Here is a 27,233-nt window from a genome sequence, read left to right as displayed (position 1 = left end):
GAGTGCTTTGAGAAGTGAGATGAAAGCACAGGCAGGTGCTGCCTGCCCCGTGTAATGGTGCTAGGAAGGGCACTTGGCACCTGGCCTCACATCACCTGCATTAATGACAGGTTATTTGTGGCTCGCCTCTAAACAGCATGGCATGAGTCCAGCCTGTTGTCTCCTATATCTTTTTAATTTCCTCACCTAAAATTGATACCAGCGATGTCTGTAGTGTCCTGGCTGCCCTGCCCTGCCCTGCTGAGTGGTCTCCCCTGTGTTTTGCAGAAGGGGATGCAGGAGCTGCTGCTGTCGGGGCTGGAAGCAGGAGGTGCTCTGTGGCCAAAGGCAGCAGCTCTGAGCCCTGCACTGCGGAGCTCAGCTCGCTCACAGCCCGCCCAGGGAGCATCACCTGCCATCCACCACCGAGTGTTACTGCAAACACCCTGAGCCTGCAGGAAACTGCATGGTGCCAGGTGAAAAATGAGTGGCAGGGGGTTTTACAGGACAAAGAGGTGCAGGGAATGGTTGAAATGTGTTATTGTGCATAAACTAATAAAAGCCAAGGTGAGCGACTTCTTAGCATGTTCTTAGTTCCTTTTTTCCCTGTATTTAAAAGTTTTCAGCTTCTGTGATTGGTTGGAAAAAGGAAACTAGGTTTTGGCATTAAAGCTGTTGATGTTCTTTCTTGTTTCTTTTTTTTTTTTTTTCTTAGAACTATAAAGTTTTCCATCCTTGATATCTGGGACATACTGAAAGAGAGGAGGAACTGCAGGTTTTCACAAATAATTATCTTCCCTACTTCCCCTGAGCTGACCTCTTTCCTTCCTGTTCCAAATAGGCTAAATCAGCCTCTCTCCCCCAAACAGAGATTAACCCCTCTTCCAGTCTCCAAGGGGCTGGTGGATTTTCCATCACCAGAAACTTTCAAATCTTTTCTTAAATAACAAGTTGTGGATTAAATAAATGTTTGTTTGTTTTCTATGTGTGTGTTTTCCCCCCAGTGGTCAGACTTACAGGAAAAAGTGGATGCTCCAGGCGTTTTAATCTTTGATAACGATAAAATACCAGTGATTGAGACAAGGTGGATGCTTCTTTCCTATCCCTCGCTGGATCCTGTGGACACTCAGCCTTCTCCACACTGAGCTTGAGGCTGTATAAGATTCAGTACTGCTACTCCATGATTGTACAGACACAGGTAGAATGGGTCTTCACTGAAAATGAATTTTGCTGTCATATGCATGTGAAGTTTTATGTTGTGAACTAATTTTATATTAACTCAGAACTTTTTACCTGCCATTAGCTGCACAGGCAAAAGTGACATAACACAGACTTGATAGAGTTACTTCTCCCTCTTCAAGGTCGTAATTCTGCAAGGGAGGAAGGATTTTGTGTTACTTTTGTTATTTGAACCTGAAGAGTGGAGAGGGTGATCAGTGAAATACAAATCTGTGTCACTGGTGAGAATTTCTTGGGATTATATTAGCAAGCAACAAGGTAGGGAGAAGTTAGTAAAAATTATGTGGAGGTGCATTGCTTTAACTTCCTCTGCACCTTTTCCCAGTTTTTGTAGCTTTTGCAATCCAAAGACTTCTCTTAAATATTAGAAAAGCAAAAAAATGCTTCTAAGGAGATGAACTCAGTCTGCTTCAAGAAATATCGTGTTCACCAAGCATATGCACAGTACTCGAATTAGCTAATTTCTTCTTAGCAATGATAGCTCTAGAATGTCCTTGACCTTCCAAAGAGGAGAAATTTGTACTACTGCAGTATATAGGATTTTAATATTAAAAGAGGTTAAATAGCAAAAAAGTCAAAAGCTCTTTGCTTCCTCTTTGGTAAGAAGTGAGTTAATGCCAATAATTTCCATGGCAACTGCAAACAGACTGTCCTGTTCACTTCCATGTTATAAATAAAACAAAAATATTCTCTAAATTACATGCTGTGCCTACATGTATTTGCTATCACCATGTTCAGCAGACACTGGGAAATATTTCTGTACACATTTGTAAGAAAAGATTACAAGATTTATGCAAACTGCGTAGCTTTGGTGGGCTGTGTTCCTTTGAGGAAATAATAAAAATAACCTCAAAACAATGCCACCCTGTTTATTACTGATACTCTCTGAGTTTCACAAATAATTAGAAGTCCAAAACCTCTACCTTTCCAGCAGCTAGTACACACAATAATAAACTTGCACAGTTTTAAACAGGAGCAAAAAATAATTTTAAAAAAGGTCAGGTGATTGGGACTTCTGCATTTTTATTTCTGGTGGGATGCACACAACAGAAGGACAGTTGGTTTGTGTTCTAATTTTGTACATATTCCAGTAGACCAGACCTACATTGTGTGCTTTCACTGCACCTTGTATTCTGTTGTTTTCCACAAAATAGATCTGTATGAGTTCACAATGACCCTTTAGGTGTGGGCAAGCCTTCATCCTGCCCTTCTTTAGGTCCAGAAAGTGTTGTTCCCATGGGTACAGCTACAGGGCTGCAACAAGGGATAAAGCACATGAGCTCCTTGTGCCAGAGCAGCTCAAGAACTTTTCTTGGGATTCCTCAGCCCCAGCTGGTGTTCAGGCAGAGGGCAGGGCATGCAGAACATCCCTCACTCTGGGAAGGGAGGTCTGTGTCCTATGGGGTGACCATCCCAAATGTCACTTCCCAGCCAGGAGAGAAGGACTGGGAGATGAGGGACAAGCTCTTTGAGACAGCTGCTGCTGTTAACTCAAGGCTGAGGTGACCTTGGAGGAATCACCAGTGCTGCTAAAAGCAGAAAGGTGCATTAGGCCAAACCTGTCACTCTCCATAAAGTCTTAGCTGGGACTGCCCTGTCCATTTGCTGCTTGTTGAGAATTCAGCAGTGTAATTACTCACTGGCCAGAGATGCTGACATCCTACTGTGCTTCCAGGCTGCTGGCTGAGAGTGCCTGAGCAGATCACTTGACATTACGGATTTTTAAATCACTTTGAACACTGGCCTTGCCTCTTTTCACAGGTTCTGGGGCTATACTACATCATCAAATATGTGTGTTCACATGTTGAGTTACTGTCAGATGTAAATCTGCAAAGGAGACTAGTTTCCACTAGTGCCATTGAATTATATCTATCTCCTAACTTAAACTAGAAAATTTTGGCCTGTCGTATTGCCTTCAGGGGGAAATGTCCAAAAATGTATTATTCTTCCCATGCAGGTGAATGTTTCTTAGTTTTTCACCCTCTTTATTACAAGAAGATATTAAGTCAGGTTTGGTTGCTGAAGTTAGTTGCCTTTTACTGTGCTTGTGTGTGTAAAGTAGATATGGATTTATTTTTGTATCATGTATTTTCATTCTTGTTAAAGCTTCCACAGAGATTGCAAATACAGCATAATAAACACCTTGGCACAGCAGTGAGGATATAATAGATTCTGTTTATTAGAGATGAATTTTTTTTTTCAATTAAAATTGCAGGCAAGGTTTCTAATTAGAGTACAAATTATTTCAAGTGTATTTTGCTGTGTTAAAAATCTGTGTAGGGGACAATGCTGCACTTGAGTTAGAGCTGGGAATCCATCCAGGAATGTGACCCCCTTGATCCCTTAAAAGGACAATTGAGGGTGAGGTACAGGAGGAAATGTCTCCATTGTCTGTTATTCAGTGTTGAATCCTACCTCATGCCAGGCTTGACTCAGCCACCACAGGTTCCACCTTCCCCTTGCTTGCATTGGAGATCCCTGCTATTTACACTAAAGATCCCTGAAAAGCTCTTGAAATTATGCTGACAAGTTTAACTGTTTCTGTAGTGTCAGACACACCATATGTTAGTCTGTGAGTTTAAACTGATTTTTAGCTTTAAGGGAGTAGGGAGATGGTGAGGACCTCTGCTAGTACTGTACCTTCAGTAGGGAAGGAGCTTCCCATGGTGGTACCTGTGCCCTCTGAAGTGAAGGCTGGTGAGGATGCTCATGATTTGGCCAAACTGGGGTCATTTCGGGGGTCAATTAGGGATTCCAGTCCCATGACTCAGGGCAGAGGATGCTCTGTGGCACCAGTCTCAGTGATTTGAGTGAGGTGAGTACTCTCCTGATGCCACAAGCTGCCTGTGAAGAAGAGGGAACAATATGAGCTGGATGATGCTGCAGGGTGTTATTCAGCAGAGATGTTCATGGGGGAAGAAATTTCAAATATTGTTGATAACTTATTTCTGCTGTCCATGCCACAGTGCTTCCAAACACATTGTCAGGGATCTGAGGGCATTTATGAGTCTTAATGGGTCTGTTCAGCCTCACCTGGAACTCAGCCCCTGTCAGAGACTCTATTTTGTGCCTTCAGTCTCTGCATGAACTTTGCTGTAGGTGAACATACCTCCTTGGTGCTGTAGGGATCTGCTCCCAGGGTTGGACATCCTGCATGTACCTTGTAGATTGTTTCTAGGTCTGTATTTGGCCTCTGTTTCTGGATGGGCTTTGGTCCCCTGTTGGAGCCCTGTTTCCAGCCCTGCCTATGCCTCTGGATCCATTTATTCCTGATTAGACTCCCTGGTTTTCTCCTGGATCTGCTGCACCAGCTGGACTTGGCCTGTGGATAGACACCAGGATCCACCTCTGCTCACCATGCCCAGACTCTTTGGGGCTGTGCCTGTCGGTGTGAGCACTGCCAGGGCTACATCACCCTTGCTCCTGGGTGTCCTGCCTGAGGGAGCAGCCATCCCTTGCTGGCCCTGCAGAGCTCTCAGCTCCTGTGACCTTCCCAGGTGCCTGCCCATGTGCCAAACCACCAGCAGGGCTGTGACAGCTGCATCCAGCTTACCCTGGACCTCAGGGGGGATGGATGGCTGCTGGGACCCAGAAACCTGGGAGTTTTGAACTTTCTGTGCTTTCTGACACTGACCCCCAGGAAAACACTGCTTTTGACCTGAGGCCTTGGAGAAGACTTCCAAATTTGAATGATGGAGTTAGAGTCACAGGTGTGTAGTTAAATAGAAGTGTGTAATTTCACATAGTGAAAAGTTTTGAATTTGGAATTAATAGATTATAATAATAGATATGAGACAAGATGGAGGCTCTTGAGAGTTGTCTCCTTCTGTTTTCTTCTTCCTTCATGATTTCAGGTAGTAGTTTTTGGTTGGATAGTTAATGCTGCACTGGGGGGTCACAAGTGTTTAGTTATTAGGTCAAAAGTATAAATAATATAGGTGTTAGCTCTTTATTCAGCTATTTAGCTTTAAAAAACTTTGTAACTAACTAAATTTGTCTCAATTTTTCTCGTTTTTAGCTGGTAGCTAGAAGTATTGCAGAACTCTGTACTTTGGTTAAGATTTAATAAACAACCAAGAGAAATTCGTGTCCTTTGTGTTTTTAATCCTGACTCTGAGTAAAAGCAAAAAAAAAAAAACCCAAAACAAGCCACTAATTAAGTGGTGCAACTAACCTATTTACAGATGGCAATGTGGTAACCAAGGACTGGCTGGAATGGTGAACCACATGTCTTGCTGTTTGCCAATTTCTCTATTAGTCAATCCTATTACTCCATAAATAGCTGACAGCCCAGGGCCTCTTGAGCTCTCCTGCACAGCAGTAGGCTGCACATCAGATCTCGAGGGGACACCTCTTGAGGTTACTCCTTGAGGATGAGAGGTTTCTTGCCACAGCAGATTCTTGGTAAGTGATTGTTAGCACAATAAACTTTGAAATCTTTACTAAATGATATAAAGGATTGATTGTGCACATATAATCCCTCTGTCCTTAACTACTGACGAAGTCTAGGACTAAGTCTGGATCCAGCTGCACCTGAACTGACCTTTGAAAAGCTGTTTAGGACACAAGGGAGTCTTTTCTGAAGCTCATGACTTTTCTGACCTCATAACAGGAAGGTCTCTCTGACAGTCATGTTTTCCCTATGAAGTAAATACTTGCCATCAAATCTTGTTAAACCACTGTCTCATTTGCTATCACACTTCATTAAGTTGCTGGTTGATATCAATGAATATATAAATATTCATATATAATATTCCCCAGGGAGTACAGTATGGCAGTCCATGCAGGACACTCGCCCATCACTTCCCAGTGCCCGTGTCCTCACCAAAGTGCTTTTCCTCCCAGCCTGGAGCTGAGTGACATCTCCATAAACCACGACCCCTGTGCTTAAGTGCCCAGACCATCTGCATCAGATTTGGAGAGAGTGTGAGTCTTCAGATCACAGCACATGGTTTGTCCCTTCTCTCCTGGCATTGTCACTTCTCATAAAAGACCAAGCACCTGTGGGTATCACTTGTCCTGGACTCTGGCACCTGGCAGGAGGATACAGACTGGGTTGTTCCTTCTTTTCTAGGTAATGGTGTTTTGTTAACTCCTCCATGGAGTTCTCTTCTTTGCACTATGTGGTTGGGATGGGGAGTGTGATGAGGTCATCTGGTCCTTTATCTTTATTTGGGGAGGTTTAAATAATTGACATATCTCAGTGGGTATCAAGAGAAAGAAAAAAAAAAGATCCTTCAAGCCTCTCCAGTTGCTAAGAGACGAATGCTTCAACTTTGAAAGCCTCCATCCATGCAGGGGATATTATCCTGGCAAATTGGACTTTCAAATCTGGCAGCAAGGGAAAAAAGGTGATGCCCAAAACATACAGGTTGCTTAGGTGATTTCATTTCAGAGACATCTGTTCTGCTCTAGGAGGGCAGGGGGCTGCTCTGGCTAGTGAACATATGTGACCACGTTATGTGTAATAAGTTTATTTGTGATCATTTTGCTCCTGTGCTCACAGCTTGGCCAGGTGACCCCCTACCTTTCCTTCTTTCTGGCACAGTTAATTTTTAACTCATCTTTTGTGTACAAAGCCTGACTGTGTAGTCAGGCCTTGCTTTGAAGCCCGGAGCAGGTTTGTATGCAGATGGAGTGCAGGATCGAGTAGCAGTTTAAAGTTTTAAGCCCTGCAAGCCTCCCTTGCACGGTCCCTCCCCTGACTGGCACAGGAGGGTGAAGCACCGAGCCTGCTCATCTGCAGTGTTTGTGTCTGGCACAGCAGCTGCCTCGCTTCATAATTCTCTGGTTGTGTACCTCTCTTCAAAAGCACTGCTGTTGATTGCCCATCAAGTGAAGCTTTAGGGAGGATGATTTACAGGCTATGACCTCTTCTCTTTCTGATGTTCCGATTCTGTGCATCACACAATGGCAGGGGAGTAAATACTAACACTATTATTGCACTGCTCCTCTCACCAGCCCTGGGATGCTCATGGCATGTTTTGCAGAGGGTTGCATGCAAACCTCTGAGCCCCCTGTGCTCTGGCCAGTCTGTAAAATGGGCTGGGAGGTTGGTGTGTGCCTAGACTGATGCTGGTCATGGTGCAAATTTCTGCTATGAATTTCTGAAATTCACAGCCATTTATTTCTGTGCTGCAGGATGTCCTACTTAAAACACTGCTCTGCTGGGCCACAGTCAATCAGTTGCAAAGTTTGTTTTTGCAGAGCAGGATTGGGATCTGGGGCTTCTGAGTCCTGCACTGTCCTGGGGTAAGGCTTTTGTTGCCCTGCGATTTTCTTGGTCTCTCACAAATGATGCCCTTGCAGAGACAAACACCTAGAGCTGTAGCTGCTCCTGCTCAGACACAAGGTGTTGGCAGTAGCAGCTGGGTATTTGGCAAACAGGGCTTTCAATCTCAGCCTCAGTTCACCAAGAGGTGCACTTGCACATGCTTGATTTGAAAGTATGGAAAGGACTCAGAGTCTCAGAATGTAAATTCTGCTACTTGTGCCAGATCAAACACCTACATCGGGTGTGGATTTGAGTGCAATGACTTCACCTTACTGAGTTCTGGCTCAAAAAGTCACCTTCAGACTTTTTCTGAAACATAGAGGAAATGACAAAACTAAATGTATTTGCAATATAAAATATACAGAATACAAAAGATCAGAGAATTCCCAAATTTTTAAGGCTAGAAAAGACCTTTAAGATGACCAAGTCCAAGTATCAACCCAGCACCACAACCATGTCCACCATTAAATCATGCCTTCATGTGCCATGTCCAGATGCTGCCTGCATCTCACAAGCTCACAGTAGCTTTGGAGAATGATCAGTAGTGGCCATCTAAACTAGATACTTTTGATTTTATTTGCTAAACAGAACATAAAAGAAAAGCTAGAAAATACATTAAAAGTGAAAAGGAGAAGATGCATGAAAAAAGGGAATTAAGAGGGGGATTTTGATCTTTAGCTGGGGTTTGTGAATAAAGTTGACACAGAGTCAATGTCAGAGGCTCTTCCCAATACAGTTTCTTTTCAAGAACAGGACAAAGGGTCAGCCTTGTCATGGTGGCCTAGAGACTAAAGGAGGAGATGAATATCATAGGCTGTGTGTTAGGGTTCATGCTGCTCAGGTCACCTGTCCTCCTGGGACTCGTGTTGGATAAGGTATCCTGTGAAGCTGTGACAGACCCATCCTGTTGCTATTTTGCTCTCTGGTTTCCAGCATAGCCAGTCTGGGTTTGTCACACTGGTCCCTGCCCTTCCTGTTTACCAGGTGTGATCCAAACTCAGCCATCCCTGAGCAGAGTCCCTGACCTTCCTGTTTGGGTGAATTAAATCAGTCAATAATTTTCATTGACTTTTCTGTGCAAAGTCGCACAAGAGGCTGATTTTCATTTCTCTTGGACAATAGTGCATGGCCACGTGTTCAGCCTCATTCTTGATGCTTTTCTTACTGTGCAGAGAGCTCTGTATTTTCACCTGGAGAAGAAGCAGCCCTAAGCATTGTAGTTTTCCAGGAAATTAAGACTCAAAGCCAAACTTTTGCAGTCTTTTTTTCCAGCTTTTCCCCCCCCCTTTCCTCTGCTGCTTAATTGGAATCTCCTGTCAGTGTGCAGTCGTAATAGACTTTTGTGAACACAGGTCCTGAACCCTACGTGGTAATGTAAAACCATTGCTCTGTGCTCTCTATAACAGATGGGAAATATAATCTTCTGGGTCCTGTGACAGCATCTGCTCATTATTATATGAACAATGAGAGGAGAAACATAAAAGGTGCAATGTACATTTATTTCCTGACACCTTGTTTAAAAGGAAATGGGCCCAATTCTTACTCTCTGTAAGAGCTGCTGGGAACACTTTGGTGTAAGGTAACTCCAACTCGAAAGGAGGATTGCTTAATATGAGTGAGATGTATTTTTTTAAGTACTTTAAATTTCTCCCACCTTCCACCTTTTAATATAGCTTGTCATTCAGGCAGCTTTGAGTACTGTTGTGCATTTATCAAAAAGTGGGTGACAAGGCAATTCCTACAATTAAGTGAATCTTGGGCCAATTGTCTCAGAATCTTCTTAGCCCAAAGTTTTTTGCTTCTGTCTCAGACCTGAAGATGGGCTGCAGGGTCTTTTCCAGCTGCATCTTTGTGTGTGAGATTTATTTATTTAATTTTATTTTTAAAAGACACCTCTTCCTGAAAATCTGCCTCATTCTTGCACCTCTGAGGCTGTAATAGGAGAAGATCTGTCCAGGGTATTTTTACTGGGGGGAACATCTGCAGACTCCATCTTTTGACTGAGAATTTGGAATATGTTGGGATGCAAACAATCTTCTAATGAAAGTGGATGGTGTATTTGATACAGTTTGTGTGCAATTATCACAGAATCACAGAATTGTCAAGGCTGGAAGACAACCCTCAAGATCATCTAGTCCAACCATATCAGGTTTATGATGTTAAAAGCACTGGGGATTCAGACCAGACTTACAAAATATCAAGCAAAGGAGCCTTAACTATAGCTAGACCAACCAAACAACTAAAACACTCGTGACACCTTCTCTTTTGCATTCTGCAGGTATTGAAGTAGCTCGAATGGCAGCCTCCAGAGAACAGAAAGGACCCAAGTAATGCATTTTCCTGGTGGACAATGCCTTCCCTCTTCTCCTTTCCTGTGTCCTTTTCTGCCTCTGACCTGTCTGCTGGCAGCAGGCCAGCTATAAAGTCCCTGGTATCTGATCTTCTGCTATCCTCTTACCTTTCCTGCCCCAGCCTGCAGATCCCTGTGCTATCTGACCCTGTTTGAAGTCTCAGTGTGATGGACTCCATTTCCCCTATCAGCCCTGCCAGTCTAGCTGGTTTCAGCATTTCAGCAATCTTCTATGTGGGTTGGTGCATTACCGTAAGGAGTGGAGTTTCATGCTGGAATTATTATGTCCTACTTATTTTTAATCCCTCTCCACCATCAGCACCTTTGCCAAAAAGTGGAGTCGAGTTTTGCAAGCACTGCTTTGATCTGTCTTGTACCTTAGGTAACATCTTTAGTAGCATTTGCATATTGATTCCTGGTGGAAGGGTTCACAAGCCAGATTGCCTTTAAAAAGCAAGAGCTGTTTTCCAATAATAATTCCTTTGTCTACTAATAAACACACAGACACAAAACAGGCACACCTGGGTTTTGGACATGCTTACAGCAGTTCCCTCCAATCCTGCTGATTCTCTTTGTTTTAAGGGAAAATGAATGACACTAGATTCTGATCAGGAGAAAGCAATTCACCCCAGTTTTATTTGAAGATCTTTCTAAAACAAACATGGCTAATTTGAAAGCCTAAGCGCTTCAGCTCTCAAAAGTGTTTAGCTCATCATATTTTTTAAGTCCTTGCTAAATCCCACATAATAAAGGCGCCATGCAGGTATTACCCTTTCCCTTTGCTATTTCACCCAGGATGAAGCCAAAACCATTGTTCCTTTGAATCCTGTTTCCAGAGGGAGGTAACATCTACTGTGGAAACTGCACTTTTAGGGTGGTGCTGGCTGGAGACAGATGTATATTACAGTGCCACCACAGCTGTGCTGTGACATGTCACATCACGTACTGGTAATTAAGGAGTAGCCTGTTGGGTGACCTTGGTACAGTAAATCCACTTAGCAAGTTTTTCCCTGAGAGGGTTTGGTACTACCCTAACCAGCCCCTCCATGCAGAAATCAGTAGATCATTTTTAAAGCCTTCCCTTCCCCCATTTTCTCATGTTGCTGTGTATTTATTTCTAGTTACTGGTGTAGGAGTGTTGGGGAGGAAGGGAGGAAGAGCACCATAAAACCCTGGCTGTTTGTATTTCATAGATCTAATTACTGCATCTTGACATGGGAATGCATACAGGCACGTGAATGTATATTAGAATTAGGCAAATACAGCACAAATATATCCATGTATGTCCTTCCAAATGAGCTAAACCAACTGAAATGTCAGTGATTGATTTTCTAGTGGCTGAAATTGCAGTCTTGCTTATTGGTTTGTTTGTGAACAGATGAGAAAATGAGATTTTATCCCTCCATAATTTCTGCAGAAAGCAGAAATATACAGTAAATAATTATCCATGAGAGTGTTTGTACAACAAATGATGCCATGTCCTTTCTGAAATTTATTTGTAACACGGTGACCACATAAGGAAATGTAAGATCACAGATCTACCCATTGGCAGTGACAAAGCTGGGATTATGCAGTGTCCCTCACCTTTGACAGTGTGTTATTTCTACTGCTCTGGAAAGAAACAATAACCTTTTCTATTCAAGAGTCTGAAATACTTCCTAAGATTTTTTAAGGCCTTGTCTGCCCACATCCTGTTTGGGTGGTGGGTGCAGCAAAAGTCAGTGTCTTCTGTAATGTGATGTGAAGCTGAGGAGCTCCTTGATGCTGGATGTTCTGGTTGCTGAGAGTTCAGCTGAGATTATGGGGAGGCTGGGCAAGTTAATGGAGAAGAAGTGCAGGCAGATTTAATAAACACCAGCACAGCACCTCAAGCCCCTCTGCTGCTGGAGTCTGAGCCTCAGGCTGCTGGTGATTAGGGGAGAGTTCTTGAAGTGTTTCATTGCCCTGTTTTAGAACCCTCCCCTATATATCTGCTGTAGTCCATTGATGGAGACGGGTCACCACTCTTCCCTGTACAGCCTTTCCATTCTTGGTTCCTGTGAGGGAACTGTGGGGTCTGTTTGTGAAGCTGGGATGCGTGAGTTGTTGTGTCCAGCCAGCACACACAGGTCACTATGCAAGGAAATATTTTAAATCTTATGTAACCCCTTCTGGGGACAGGTTTAAGTTCTCTCTTGGATCAAGGCAGACATGAACAGGCTATTTGTGAGCTAGTTACAAAATGCAGCTTGCATTCCTAAACTGATCCATTGCACGTTTAGGAAAAACAGAATAAAAGTGATGAAAACCACTGCCTTGGCTGGTAATTTGTGATCAGACAAAAAGTTAGGAATGATGACTTCTTCATCCAGCTGCAGTGCATATGTAGACACACATAAAAAATGTCATTGAATATTTTATTCCTATTAAGTTATCAACAAACTCCATGTGTTGCACAGATAACAGGAGAGACCAATGTGCTGAACAGAGGTGCCTTGTCGTCACCCTCTAGGTTTGATTCTACCCCTTTCAGATCAGTAAGAATTTTGCTACTGACTTTGGCAAAACCAGGATTTTCATCCTGAAGTATCAAACTGCAGGAATTTAAGCACCTATTTTAACATGGTCCAGATTGGAACCAGAATGTTTCTTTCAGTCATAGAAAGAGGTGATACATTCCTACTGGCTCATCAGCTTAAATTTCCTCTCACGTATTCTAACAGCTAGGAAAGGGGGAAAAAAAGAACAATGAAGCAAAAGTAGTATGTTGAATTAATAATACAATTTATACACTTAAAGGAACTAAAAAAATATATTTCCATAGAAATTGCTTCAGAAATACATCAGAGGCACAAATTAGGCCCTCTGAGGTATGAGTAAATGTGAGGATGTAACACATGGTAATCGAATCATGTCATTTCATAGACATGGATGTGATCAAAGCATTAATAAAAACTGCAAGGTCACCTTGAATCAAGGATTCAGTTTTGAGTGTCAGACGTTTCTTTCGAACATTTATTTTTGGCTTGTGGGACTCGCAATGACTTAGGAAAATTTTGTCCCCGTGCATGAGTCACCATTAGTTCAGAGAAACAGAAGGCTGAGGATGTGACTGCACATCCCACTTGGTGAAGCTGACCTGGCCTACACAAGGCTGTGAGCAACCCCAGTCAAAGGGATAATAAGGCACAGCAAAGGGAGGGGTCAGGCTCATCCTGCAGGAATCTCAGCCCAATTCTTTTCCTTCATCAGACACAGACTGTGCCAAATATAGACAGCTAAACCCCCAGGGTTCCCAGGTGGCAGAAAACTGTGATGGGTTTTTTTCCCCCTCTCAGTCTAAAACAAGGCTTCCTCTTTACTTCACATGAACCAGAAAACCTAAGAAAAGACTGTTTTTGACACATCAACACACAGCGTTTCCGAAATGAAATCTGCTCCCCAGATGCTGCAGCTTCTCAGAGAAATCGATGATCTTGTCAGTTTTGCTGCTGGTAGCAGCTGCTCTGTGTCTCAGGAGTTGTGGCTGGACTGGTGCCAGTGCCAGTCAGGCTTTCCCAGTCCCAGCTCTCCATCAGAGACCAATCCACTTGGGCTGCTGCTCTGCTGTCCCAGGACCACCAACCTGCAGAAGGGATCTAGCCCAGGGCTGGGCCAGCAGCCTGGGAGGCTCTTTGAAACCTCTGACTCCAAAGGGGTCCCAAGTGCCATCCCCTGGCCATGACTTGGAGACCAAGGCTTTTCTGTCCTGGAGGGATGTGCTGGGTGCCATGCCCCGGATCCAGAGCCTCAGGAATCCCATCCTCAGCCCTGGCACCACCCACCTCACGAGTCCTTCCCAAACCTGGAACTCCACTCTGGTTGCAGTTCCCCAAACTCAGGTGTGTTTCCTCAGTTCTTGGGCCGTGGGGTTTCCATCAGATTCCTTGGCTCCTGCAGAGAATATTTTGGATGAAATGTGAAGGGTTCCCTCAGATGTAGTTACAGTCTCTTGGCTATGGTGTGGTTCCTGATTTATGTGGGTAAGAGTGACACAAACCAGGACCTGAAAATGCTTCAGTAGAGCTATTTAGGAAATGCCTTGTTTTCATGTTGCAAGAGTTGAGGAAAGTAGTAAATACTTGTAATTTTTATAGACAGAATTTAGTGAAGAATTTTCCCTGGGAAGTTGCAAGGACTTTTTTTGTTTTGAAGCTTTGGGTTTTTTGATGAGAACCCCTTGAAAATATTGAATCAAGATCTGCTCTGGGAAAACTGATTTAGAATCAGAAGATTTTCTGAAGCAACCTAGTTTCCTATCTAGTTTCCTTGAAGAAATTTTAAGCTTAGTAGAAAATCCAATTTTCAGTTGAGAAGAAAATATTGTCAGTTGTTCTGGATTTTGGTGCAGCTCTTCAGTTCCCCTGGGCTGGAATAGTATAAAATAATCTTAATGGCTGTCTGAAAAATGAATTGAGTCTTTCCCAAGGACCAGGAGGTCATCTGGCCAAGAAGTGAAGGAGAGAAGGCTGGAGTAGGAGGCTGCTGAATCCTGGCTGGAAAGATGGTGTCTCAGTGACTGTAGCTCGTGTTACACTCTGTGTGGTAAAACTCCAGGCTGATGAATTGCAACTTAAATGTGCCCCCAGTGGACCATTACTAAGCGTGGAAACATTATTTATATTTTTCAAATAATTTCAAACAAAACAACCCCTGGCTAATGAAAAAGAAAAATTCGTCACCAAATCCCCTCAGTCCTATTAAGTGTTCCTGCTCAAGGAATATCACGAGCTGCACAAGAACATGGTCCTTGTAAGAAACAGAATAAAGTGCCTTCATGCTGCTGGTGACCTCAGCTGGAATTCCTGGTTGCTGGAGAAATATTGGTCTGTGCCTACAGGGGAGGCTGTTATATGCCCAGCCTGCTCTCCTGACACAGGACTAATGGTTGTTTGTAAACACTTCCAGCCTTTGTGGCACAGAGGATGCAGAACCATGTCAGATATTAATTACCCTGTGAATAAATAAAGAGGTAGAAACTCTGGTTTTATCACTAGCTAGGTAGTGGATATTTACTCTGCTTTCCTCAGTACTGCTTCTCATCTTGGTTTCATTGCATCAATAAGTGTATTCAATAAGTGCTCTTGCAGCCTCCTCACAGGCTGAACTCTCTTCTAAGATTCAACCACTGATGTAGCTTATAAACAAAGCAATTAAAGTAGATATTATCAATAAAAGAACATTTGGGGCATTTCTTTTTTCCAAAGACTTTCCAGAATTCATCTATGCCCTCACATGGATTATGTGTGTGGATGAAATGAAATATGCTGCCACATTGCTGTGCATATAGAATGCATATTCACTCCTACTTTATGCCATAGATTTTTATAGTTGTTAAATTTCCTTTTCATTATATTTGATTTGCTAAAATGAAGGCTTGTTTTATCAAAACTAATTACATGGTATGTATTTAATGTTCTGTCCCTAAGGTTTTCATAGTAATAAAATTGATTGTTGCTGATTAAAATGGTTCTATTACATCAGCTTAATGTCACTTGAGGTGAATGTGGTATTAGAAAAAAAGGCCATTAAAAATGTTGAATAGCGAACACAGAGGCAAGGATTAAAGAAAAGGATTTTTTGAATGGGTACCCTTTAAAAAAAATTAATGATCACGAATTTAAAAATATTTGACACAGCAAGGAGGAATATTTGAGATGTGTACAAAATCTTAATGTTGTTATTGGTTTCATGCAATTCATTGGATTACCACTCTCCAGCTCCTAGGTAAATGTTCAATGTATAACCTTAAAAACAGAGCTTATATTAATTTCTTGTGTAATTACAGGCCTGCCAAATACAGATAAAGCTGTCAATAAGACAAAGCCAATATTTGGAAAATATCTACCTAATGATGAGGATCCCTTATTTCTCTGTCAAAGTAAACTGACAAGGTCATTAAATTTTATTACATGGAGATGGAGGTTAAAGGCACAGCCACAAGCTCTACCAGAGTTGTTGGGAATGCCTGGTGATGGCAGCAGGAGTTGTCCTTGGCTCTCTGGGAAGGGACCTTGGGCAGCAGGAGTGCAGGGAAAGCATCGTGTTTGAACTTGGAGTGACACCACTGAGAAAGAGGAAGAAACAAAGAAATTAAGAAAGGAGGAATCAAAAGAGGGGAGATGCAAGATTGAGAAAGAGAGGACACCTTAAAGACCAAGTAATTTTTAAGGGGAGAAGCTCTGGGGCTTCCTCCACTCCTTTTCATGTTAGAAAACATGAAGAATAGAATAATTTTCTTTGCTTAATTGCTGTTTTAGTGTAGCTCTTTCAGACCTCTGCCTGGCTGCACTTCCAGTGAGTCATCAATTACAGAATCATAGAATGGGACATCAGTCATGTAGATCCAAGCTTCCCTGGCCATGGTCAGGAACATCACCATCACCCACTAGATCAGGTTGCTCAGGGCACCATTTAACCTGTACTTGAGTCAATACCCACATGATTTGTCAAAAGATCTAATATTTTTTTCTTGAATCACAGCTTCTGGGGTTGTGTGACCAGCCAAGAGTCTGATTTCTTCCTCTCTCTCAAAGCCTGGAACTAGAATCTATATTTAGCTACTCAAAAGGCAAGTAAGAGAAACTAGAATTATAAGGACAAGAGGAACTAGAATTACAAAATCTGCACGATTTTTAAGCTGCTCCTGTAGGTCAGCATCTCACTTCAGAGCAGCTGTCCAGAACATTTCCTATCCTCTCCTGTGATTTTTAACAAACTGAGAGCTCTCTATCATCCATGTCTCCTCTTTCCCTGGTCTCTGACAGTTTTATTCATAATACCATATTCTTTTTTTTTTTTTTTTTTTTTTTTTTCAGATGCAGCTGCTGAATGGCAGTTCTTGGTGCCATTTGCAGCTGACTGTCTTGCAAGAAGATGAAAATAACCCACTTCCATTTGACTTAAACTAAAGACCTTCAGAAGAGCTAAATTCAGTAGTATGGTTAAAATTAAAATTACTTTAGTTTGAGGCTTAGAAGCACAGCAGAGTAGGAATATGTTATGCAAACCATGACTGGAAAGTGGCATGGTGCAAAACCAGAGGAAAAATCTGTGAGCTCTGTGGGGGGAGGAGGAGGAGGGAAGGAGGAAAAGTCCTGAAAACGGGAAGCTTACAGGGGAAATAAAAAAATAGTAACAATGAAATGATAACAACCAAAGTGAGCAGCGTGTCTGATATTTCAGTGACATTTTCCTAGAAAAGTAAATTCATTCTCCCATCAACTACCCAGGAAACACTTCAGACAAAAGTTATTCTTGACACAAAAAGGCATTTTCTTGGGCTTAACAGCTCTGTAGGAGATGATGACCAATAATGGGGAGTGAGTCTTAAACCCCAATATTGTGAGATGACAGCTTCTGTACAAATACATAAGGAAGGAATAAACTTCATCTAAGGGAATATAAACCTTTCTTATATAGAATTATGCTTTTCAAAAGTTCTAAGTAGTGTGTGCACTTTTATATCCTTCTACAGTCAGTTTTAATCCATCCTTCACATTCCATTAAATTGAAAATATTGTTTAATTACCAGAAAGGAGAGCTTTGTATCCATGGAGAGTATGATTCTTGTTATTTTCCATGAAAGAGTGGCTGGGTATTAGGCCCTTGAAGGTAGGAAGATAGAAGAGGAAACAAGGAAACAGGAGAATGAGAATCTGAAGCATCATAGCTTGTAAAGTGTGTGTGCAAGGAGAAATTATTGCACCTTTTCTGTAGCCAAGTCACAGCCTGTCCCAGTAAAGGAGGTATTTTTATACTAGAGCCTAGATGTGACTTTGTTCTGTACTTAGACTGTCAAGAATATAAAAAAAGCTATGAAAAGGTGACAGAATATGAATTTTGCCATTCTCTGTTAAATCAACTCTTCTTCTGAGGGACATTTGGCTGGGTCATAGAGAAACTTTGTTCTTCAAAGTAGTCCTTAGAGAACCAGTAGTTGGTAGGAAATCATCCCTGTGTGTGCACAGATTAAGGATAAGATTTTGGGACCCTTATTTGTGTATTTTTCAGTGATACACAAATTAGAGTGGCATGTTTTTCCTTTAAACATTCTGTTTATTTACTGAAAATGAATTTTTGAGGAAACTAGATATGTTAGTCAGAGCTGGGTTTGGTCTCTTGTACTTTCAGATAAAAATGAGCCATAAGAGAACTTTTTAAGTTAAAATGCAACATTTTTGTGTAGAATTTTGTGACAAATTGTAGCAAAATGTCAATTTAAAACAACATTGGACAGAAATCCTTTGTTTCAGGCTGAAAAATGTATTTAAAATAGCCAATTTCACTGAGATATTCAAACTTCCATCTTAGATCAGTGTGAAACCACTGCAATTTGACTGGGAAACGTGAAGTCCATGATTTATGTAATTCCACCCAAAGCACAGTTTTGGTACTGGGCAGCAGGACCCGGTGCTGAACAGCTGTGCAAATCTCAAAGCATTCATATTTTAAGAGAACCTTGGACTAAGCAAAGCTCCTCACTTTGTCTGATTCATGTTGTCAGGGCAATAAAAAGAGTTCGGGGGGAAATGGATCTTACAGGTATTTTGAGAATATTCATGCCATCTTAAGGCTTTCTAATAAAGGTAGCTAATTTATGAGCTTAGGCATGTTATATATTCTTTGGGGAGAGGTAAACTCCTAGTTTAGCTCTTAAATTGTCTCTGAAGTCTCCCCTGGCTGTAAAGCAGCCTAAGCACACTACTGAGATTGGGTACCTAGAAATAGGAATTATGGATGCCTTCCCTGGATTGCTCAAAAGGCCACATTTGTGTGTTTCAGATAATATTTTCAATGTTTAACAAGCAGTGGCTCGTCTAGGATCTGGGAGGAACCAGCATGTTGTTTTCCAACAACATCTGGCAGTGCAACCTGTGGGAGGACCACGGTGTCTTGTCACACGTTCCACAGTTTATTGGATTTAAGTATCTTGCAGAATTAAAAATCTGGGATGCATGTGTGATATCCAGCAAAATTATAGCTATTCCTGTGTTTACAGGAATAGTTTAGATAAAACAGGCAGGAAGAGGGAGCTGGGAAGTGGGAAGGCTGGCTGCTAGCAATAATTGCCAGCTGTGCATGCACAGGAAAGGGCAAGAACCTTGTGCCTTTACAAAAACCTGCATTTAGAGCTGTTAAATAAAGGGGAGAGGCAGGAAGGGGAAGGAGTGGCTCCAGCAATTCTTAGCTGGATCTTTATAGCAAAGAAAGGGCAATTGTAACCACAGGTTGAACTGCAACAAAACAGAACTAATTATAGCTAGCCTTCAGTCTATGTCTTGCATTTGTGATATACCCATTACAGGAGGTAGCTGGAGATGTAAGAATTCTCAGCATATGTCTCCTTTTCTTCTCTTTATATGGAATTTCCACTAATGAAGATGCTACAGAAGAGGCTGCCTAAAAGTGAAATGCTACCTCGTCAGCTGATGTAAATCACTGTAATCCCACTGAAGTCAACACTGGAGATTTAACATCGTGCTAATTGAAGTCAATGGAGCCAGGCTGATATACACCAGCTGAGGTAAATTCCCCAGTGCATTCTTCCTAGCTCTGAGGGGTGTTTGGAGCCTGCTCTCTGGTTTGAGTCACACAGAGACCCCAGCTGTGCAGTTCAAACCAGGCTCCTTACTTAAAATTGACCTTTCCTAAATTTCAGTGGTAGTGTTGAGACTGGTGATTTCAATCCAGGTTCATCCCTACACTTAATTTGCAGGGTTTCTTTCATCTTCCTGGCCCTTGTGGTTGCATTCCCTTGTGTTTGAAGATTTTTGCTTTTTGGCCTGTGTTATCTAATTAGGCCTGATATATTTAGCTGTCACAGAGTACAACAATCTGTAGCTAGGCTTCTGTTATTATTGATGGTAATATTGTATGGAGGGATCCCCAGATGGTGTTAAACATAGTCTTATGAGCTCCTTTTCTGGTGTGTAAGCAAATGCTCAGTTTATGGAAGACCTGCTGTCTGATTTGGTCTCTCTCTTCGTTATGCAGTGATCTTTGAGCAAAATATGTAACAAATTGTGGATGGTCTTTTCTCACTTTCTATAGCTGGTGATAACTTATAGGGCAGAGTATTTTTGGAGGAAGCAGAACTGGAGAGTTGAGTTTCAGAAGAACCTTTGCTTTAGGATTCTCGTGCTTCCTTCCAAGAGGAATGTCTGATACGTCCAGATAACTCAAGCTATTTAGCCTTCTGACTTTTCTACCAGTGGAATGACAGAGACCCTTCCTCTCCTGTGCATTGGGGAAAATGTTGAAGCAAAAGTCAGATTATGCACATTTTCCTCAATGGATCCTTTAGAGTGTGTGAAGTTGTGCAGATGAATTGTTTTAAAACAACAACAAAGACAGCCTCTAATGCTGAAGAGGTGTAATCTGAGTATCAAAGGGTCTCTTTGCTAATGGTATGAATGATGTCAGGGATGGCAGGGCTTCTATGTCACAGCTCTTTGTGCTTCCTGGCTTGTAGGTTGGTCCTATTTGTTATTCTCGTGGGTTCTGGCAAGATAGGTAAGATATAGATAGCCAGGAATAAATACTAGCCTAAAGGAGAAGAGACTCAGAGTAAAGAGAGGAACTGAGCTTGCAGTCTCAGACTGTAGATAACCTCAAACATAGAAGTCCTATTCAGAAATGAATATTTTGATGAGTAGTTTTTTGTTTGAAAAACGTGATTTGCAATGTATCCACCTTTGTGGACAGAGACTCCAATTAACCTTTGGCTAAGATAAAGAAGTGACAAATGACTTCTGGGCTGGGTGGGAAGGACACCCAAGTCACAGTTTTAGACACGTGCAGAAATTAGCTACTTGATGTAGACATTTGAAGTCTCTGTTATATTTGGCATCTCATAGAATCGTAAATGGTTTGGGTGGAAAGAGACCCCAAAGATACCTAGGTTCAAACCCCCTGTCCCCTTTCACTAGGAAGATCTTTAATCTTTTGTTGTTGTGGAAACAGTCAAACTTTGAACGTTGTGTTCAGAGGTAAGTGCATTAAGAACAGTTTTGAGGATTGCATTAAATGTGCTCACAAAAGCATAGACATGCACTCAAGCACAGGATAGATTTGGGTTTCTGCCTTTTTGTGCAATAGGTGAGACTGTTGCTGTAGGTTTTAGAGTTACATGCAAGGAGTGTTCTGTGTCACCACTGCCTGTATTTTTATGCTCTCTTTCAGGACATAAATTCTAAGGACATCAGTGCAACTGATGCACAGAGCCCCTGCTGTGAAGAGCCTTGCGCTGCTAATGAGACCCTGTGTGATCTCTTATCGCTGGAGGGGCTGCCAGATGCCACTAGGAAGAGTCCCAGAGAACTGGTGATGAACATAAGGCTTGTGAGGAGCAGTTTGCTAAGGACAGTATCTCCACAAGAAACTATGGGTTTAGCAGTCACTGTCTTCCAGATGGACAATACCTCTGTGAGCAGCTGCAGGTGAAATCTTCAGGGTGGAGATGAGGGAAAGGGAGGAGAAAATTCTTCAAGCTGCTGAGACAATGAGAAGCCAGTCATCAGTCATAAAATGGTTGAAAGAATGGCGTGCTCCTGCCTAAAATAATGACAAATGTTTTTTCCCTTGCTCCTTGGGAGAATTCCTGCTCTGCTGCATCCTGATATTTTTTCTCTCCTCAGGGGATGGTAGTCATCCTGCAATTACATTCTGTTTTTTGTGCTACCAGAGGGACTTATTTTATCTTCTGAAATCCTTGGGAAAGCTCCTACGGCCTCTCATCATCACAGGATCAACTCCTGAAAATGTTATTCTGAACTAGAAGCCTGGTTGGTGTCTTCCTAACTAGCTAGGAATGGAGTTTTGCTAGGCTGAGCACAAGCTATCTGAAAGCCAAAGGATTTACCTGGGCTGTCATCCCTGATGCTGGGAGTGGGAATGTAGATGGGTTTTAGATATTTCATTTTATGTGGGAGAATTTTACCCAGCAGCAAAGGCTGTCTCTCTTGTCCTGAGAGAGCCAGCCATGGGTGAGTAGAAGAGAACTGCATTGCATAAAGCCCTCAGTGAGTGAGGAGAAACTATTTTCCCAGGGAGACTGTAGTTAGATCTGCCTCTGGCAGGGTGAAATGGGCACTGTGCAGAATCCAGTGTGTTGTCACAGCACTGTGCAGAATCCAGCCCTGGCTGTGAATGAGGGGCACAGCACAGTGCAGCCCAGGGATGCCATGTGTCATTGTGCCAGGCTGTGTCAATCAGCCTGACCAACTGCTCACGGATGCAAAGAGGTGCTGATAAATAGTATGTAGTCCATCACTAGTTTTATCTGACTGCTACTTTAGTGGACTGAATTCTGGAGCTTTTTCTGTTTTATGTTGGATTATGATTTTCTGAGGCTCACTGCACAATGCTGCAGGCCAACAATGTGTGTCTAGAGGGGCAAATTTGCAGATATCTCAGGACCTTTGAGGTGAGCTGGTACCAGATGAAGGAGATCCTGGGCCTCTGCTCTTGGGCTGGCAGATAACACCTCCCAAAAAGGGAGTCTGCCTATGCTTATTTGTGTGTTTATTTGTACACTGTTATCTTGACTGCATAAAGCCCCTGACAGGGACTGTACAGCCCTTAAAGGTGCAAGGAGAAACACAGTTCTGAGGTTTACCCAGCAAGACTAGGAGAAAGAGAATTTGCCTCACTGGCACATCTGGTGCCTGACAAAACCCTGAGTAGCTGATTTAGCATTTTACAATATGAAAGTTTCCACTCTGTTGGCCTATTTGGAGAAGCTCTGGGAAGAGGGACAGGATTCGATCTCTTCTTTTGTGACTATGTATATTGTGGGCAAAGAGAAGTGCCTGTAAAGTCTGTTCTGTTCACTATGGGTTTGTCCTCCCACTGTGTTGTGACAGCCTGACTTGGAGACAGATTTTGCCTTTATTATGAGGAGTTTAAAATTTTCTTTAAGAGGCTGGAATATAGTTCTGCATTTAAGCAATTCAAAGCTTCCAGCTGGAAGAAATATGTCCAAGGCTGTGCTTTGCTGCAGACTTTTCTGCTTCTGTCCCTGCCTTTACAGTCACAAATGCACATGGGTTTGCAAGTTATGTCTATGGTCTAACTCAGAGAGCTGTCTGAAATGGTTGCCTCTGTTCCCTTCAGCAAAAACTAAATAAAATATATGAATGTCTGCTGCCCTATTGTAAAATTTTCTCATCAGCTGTGATTTTACTCTGATTCACTCTGCTAAGAACCATGGCTAGTTACAGAACACCTGAGTGAGTGGATGTTAAGTGCTCATTACCCACCAAACCTGAACACTTCTCTCCATTTCTTCTTTAGCTGATTTGAAAATAAAAGAAAGTCGGTCTGATTTCTGGAGTAGCAGTTAGCAAAAATGAACGTTGAAAACATCAGTCTCCAGTACTGAGCAATCCTTCATGCTCTTATCCCTCTTCGTGTGCAAGACATGCATTTCCTGGAATTGCTGAGCCACTCTGTGGGCAGACAGGCAGTATTTAACCCAACATGGGCCTTGCTTTCAGAACAGATTTATTTTGTGGATGGTGCTCTACTCACTCACATCACTAGAGAAACCTTTAGCATTGTGACCATTTAAGTCTGCTATATCTTCTTGCTGGGAGTGCTTGGGCAGTACAAGGGCTGTCTGTGGCCCCAGCTGTGGGACTGTGGCTAATGTGTCCTTTTTGGCAAAAGGTCTCAAGGTTCATATGGGCTCTGTTGGAGGGGCTGCCCTCACGCAGATGAGCACTGTCATACCCTGAAAACATCTCCTTGTCCATCTCTGGTCCAGAGAGCTGCCATGTGTCCCTGGGGATGGAGCCACCCCAAAATCCCAGCTTCTGTTTCCCACACACGTTGGATATGATGGATTAGTGAAAAATCGCTCTGAGTTCCCTCTTGTGCATTCAGTCCCATGCTCAGGCACAACTCAAATCTGTGCCAAGAGGCAATTCAGGTTAGGAAAGGGATATGCCATTTTTCTCTACCTCTGCTTCTTGTCACATTTTGTTAAACGCGGTCATGTAGCATGTAATGAAGACATCTGTTCGTTTTGTAGGAAACTGTGAAAAAGTGCCTGCGTTTGCCTTGTGCCATCTGTTGCCATTCTGATAAACAGTTGAAAACTCTGGCAAACATAAACAAAAACAGTGTGCTTTGGTGCTATAACTGCACCATTTTCTTTCTGGGTGCTCTGTGTTTGAACCTTCCCTTGTGACGTGTTAAATATTTGGGCCTCTTGTCTGCTGTAAGGAGATCTGATGCTCAGCAAACACTGCAGTTCTGCCTCGGTCTGTGTCCCTCCCCTGAACTTGAGACAGTGAGGAGAAGCAGGAGTTTCTGAGCTGCTGGAATGATGTGAAATGCTGTCTGTGCCACCTGGACGGCTCAACTTTCTCCCCTTCAGATTTTGTGCCTCTGAGTGGAAACTTGGCTGAATCAAGGAAATTATTTGGGAATATGCTACTGATCAGGAGGGATTTAGATGTATTATACAGGATTATTATTTTTCCAGAAGTCTGTCTTGTGAGCAAAGGTTCTGTGTTACAGAATGTGTTGAAAATAAGTAGCTTATATTGGATTTCTGTGATGATGAAGAACTATTACTGTATGGAAAGACAAAATAAAAGGGCACTTTTTGTGAGGCTCATGCTGTCAGAGAAACACAAATAACAATGCTGGAGAGGAGGGAATGGTGGCCAGCTAAAAGCAGACAATGGAGAAAGAACACACACAAGCTTTTCATTGTGGCTTTCAATGCAGGACCATATAGGAGATCTCAAATATTACTACATAAACTTTTTTTTTTTTTTTTTTTAAAGACTGCAAGTACTTGCACAGGAGTCTTTAGCATGTGTTGCTTTGCGTTTACCAGATCCTATCTACAGAAATAGCTTCCCTGAAGGGGAGAAAAGACCTCTTTTAACTCCTGCTACATAGTTACTAAATATAGTGTTTTCTAGTGACAGAGCATTTTTGCTGGCATATATAGACTGTGCCAGTTAACAGCTAAATTACCTTTTGTAGATTTCTGCCTGAGTTGCATATAAAGTGAGATACATTGCAGGTTAAAAATAAAATGTACCGTTCTAACAATTATTAAAACTCATGTCTTAAAACTTTAAGCAGAGAAGTTGAATGCAGAATGTCTAAGCCTATACTGCTTGGGACTGCTCTGACATGGAAATGAATACACAGTGGTAAAAATATAAAGAAGCTAGGAAAAGATCACAGGAGAAATACCAGGTTTTCTTTTGAGACAAGCCATGGAAATGTGAAATTAAGAAGTGCTCTAATGCATACTGACAGGGAGCAGAGGCACAGCACACATTGCAACTGCAGCTGGGTATTTTTAGGCTGGTTTCCTTGGGAAGGCAGGCTCATGAGCACGGGGGGATGTCTGTGTGTGTACATGTATGCACCTGCCTGTGCACTATCATGACTTCTAAACCTGCTGGTTTCTTGTAGCTGAGTTTGATTTGCATCCTGATGGTTTCCTGAGAGGGGATGGGGAGGGAAGGTCGACTCCATCTCTTGTTGGGCAGGAAGAAATTCACCTGGGTAAAGACTGGAAAAACAGCCCAGATGCAGGAAAAGCTTGAGAGGGAAGGTCTAGCACCTTGTTAGGCACAGCAGAATCTGGCTGCAGGGCACCAAATCATAGGAAAACTGGTTTCAACAGTTCCATTGCTTATGGAACAACTTTTGAGGAGGTGGGACTTCTGGCAAAAGCTAACTTTTGGCAACTTCAGCAGACTGTCCTGCTCTGTGGACCAGACAGGGAAGAGAGCATGAAGCACGGCATGGCAGGGGGTTACAGCAACTCCTGGGAGCAGGGCTGCCAGGGGCTGCAATTTCTATTTCTGAGAAGGTGCTGTAACCTTTTAAATTTAACTTTAAAGTGTAACTATATGAAAAAATGCTATACTTTCACTACGACAAACATTTTGACAGTCAAAATGCCATTGAAATAATTTTCTTCAATAAATTTTTTGGTAAAATTGTATGTTCCTCCAAAAAGTTAACTTTGTGAAACCACATACTTTTTTCCTTAAAAAAAAAAGAACCTTGTCAGAAAGAGTTTATTGCTTGGAGTCTAACCAATTGCAGTATCAAATGATAAATCAATCTGTACAATTACAGCTCTAATGGGGATTAGGTCACAGTAAAGCTTATGAGTACTCAAGACTTAATTAGCTCACTGAAATCAGTGTGACTCTACATCGACTCAGTAAGTCTTGAATCAGACTCTGAAAGCTTGATGAGCAGAAGGACTCAGTGCTTCTGTGGTGCCTAAATTTCAATGATGTCTCCCCAGCAGGGGCTCGCTGTCATCACTCTCTCCTGGAGTCTGAGGAGGGTCAGCTGCTGTTCTCTCAAAGTAGTGATCAGATGTGTTATTCACTTCTGTATTCCCCCTTCCCACATCCCCCATTTTGTAACAATCTTAAGACCTGGGTTTGAGATATTATTCAAAAGTTTTCTTTATCTGGGGGATGGAGAAACCTCATTTGCCACTAGGTTTGGAGATTCTTCTAAGACAGAACGGACTGGGCTCCTTTTCTTAGAACTTTTGTTTTGCATGGTAGAATAATTACATTGCTATAGACAGTAACTCTTGAGACTTGTGGTCAGGGTACTTGTAGGACTGAACATCTTTTAGACTCCTTGACAAACTGTTTTGCAATACCTTTATGTGAGGCAGGAGCTTCTGGCTTTGGCTGAATTCCAGTCTTGTCTCCTCTCTTCTGTCATGTTCCTACTTGAGGGACCAAGCAAGGGTATGTGAGGTTTCTGTGCTTCCAGCTGGGTGCAAGAGACTTAATTCTTTCTTGTTTTTTGACCTTGTCCATGGACAGATGGCCCTGCTGCATGCCTGCACATTTAGATGGAGGAGATATGAGTTGCAAGCTGTGTTGCTGTATTTTTGTAACTGAGCTTTGATAAGAGATTCTTTGATATGAGACAGAAGAAGTTCAGCCTCTGGCATAGAAGAGGAATTCAAATCCTGTCTTCCTGCATTCCAGCCAAACACATTTATCACTAGGCTAGAAGTTAAAATTGGAGAGCTTGGACCTTCATGTTTTGGTCAGGGCCTGGTGCAGGTCTGTTCTTTGCTTTATTTCTCACATGCTTTCTTAATGGAAGAATCCTTTCAAACAATTAAAAATCCTATAAATAAATTCACAGGTTGTTTTTTTACGTCATTGCATAACTGGGTTTTTATTTGCCCCCTTTTTGCTGTGTCCCTGTTCCTATGTGTGAGACTATCTGTTTTTGTTCAGTGACTTTTCAAGCCCTCTTCTGGTGTGTTATGTGCTGCTATCAATCTCTGTCTGTCTGAGAAACACAGCCAGAGGGGCTGGGCTCTGCAGGTGTGAGTTGGGCTGGGAAACA

At 42.3% G+C, this 27,233-nt stretch overlaps 1 long non-coding RNA gene across 1 annotated transcript; it reads left to right on the top strand.

The window, feature by feature from the left end:
* Window positions 1-6,151: 6,151 nt before the first annotated feature.
* On the top strand, window positions 6,152-23,007 carry LOC148223448 (uncharacterized). Its single transcript, XR_015804345.1, has 3 exons — window positions 6,152-6,292; window positions 19,244-19,386; window positions 21,045-23,007. It is a non-coding gene; the product is annotated as an uncharacterized LOC148223448 (long non-coding RNA).
* Window positions 23,008-27,233: the final 4,226 nt, after the last annotated feature.

This window comes from Sturnus vulgaris, chromosome 6 (assembly GCF_052056855.1).
Source record: "Sturnus vulgaris isolate bStuVul1 chromosome 6, bStuVul1.hap1, whole genome shotgun sequence".
In the NCBI taxonomy this organism is placed as follows: Eukaryota; Metazoa; Chordata; class Aves; order Passeriformes; family Sturnidae; genus Sturnus; species Sturnus vulgaris.
The sequence above is the reverse complement of the archived record's forward strand: the minus strand, read 5'-3'. Positions and strand labels throughout refer to the sequence as shown.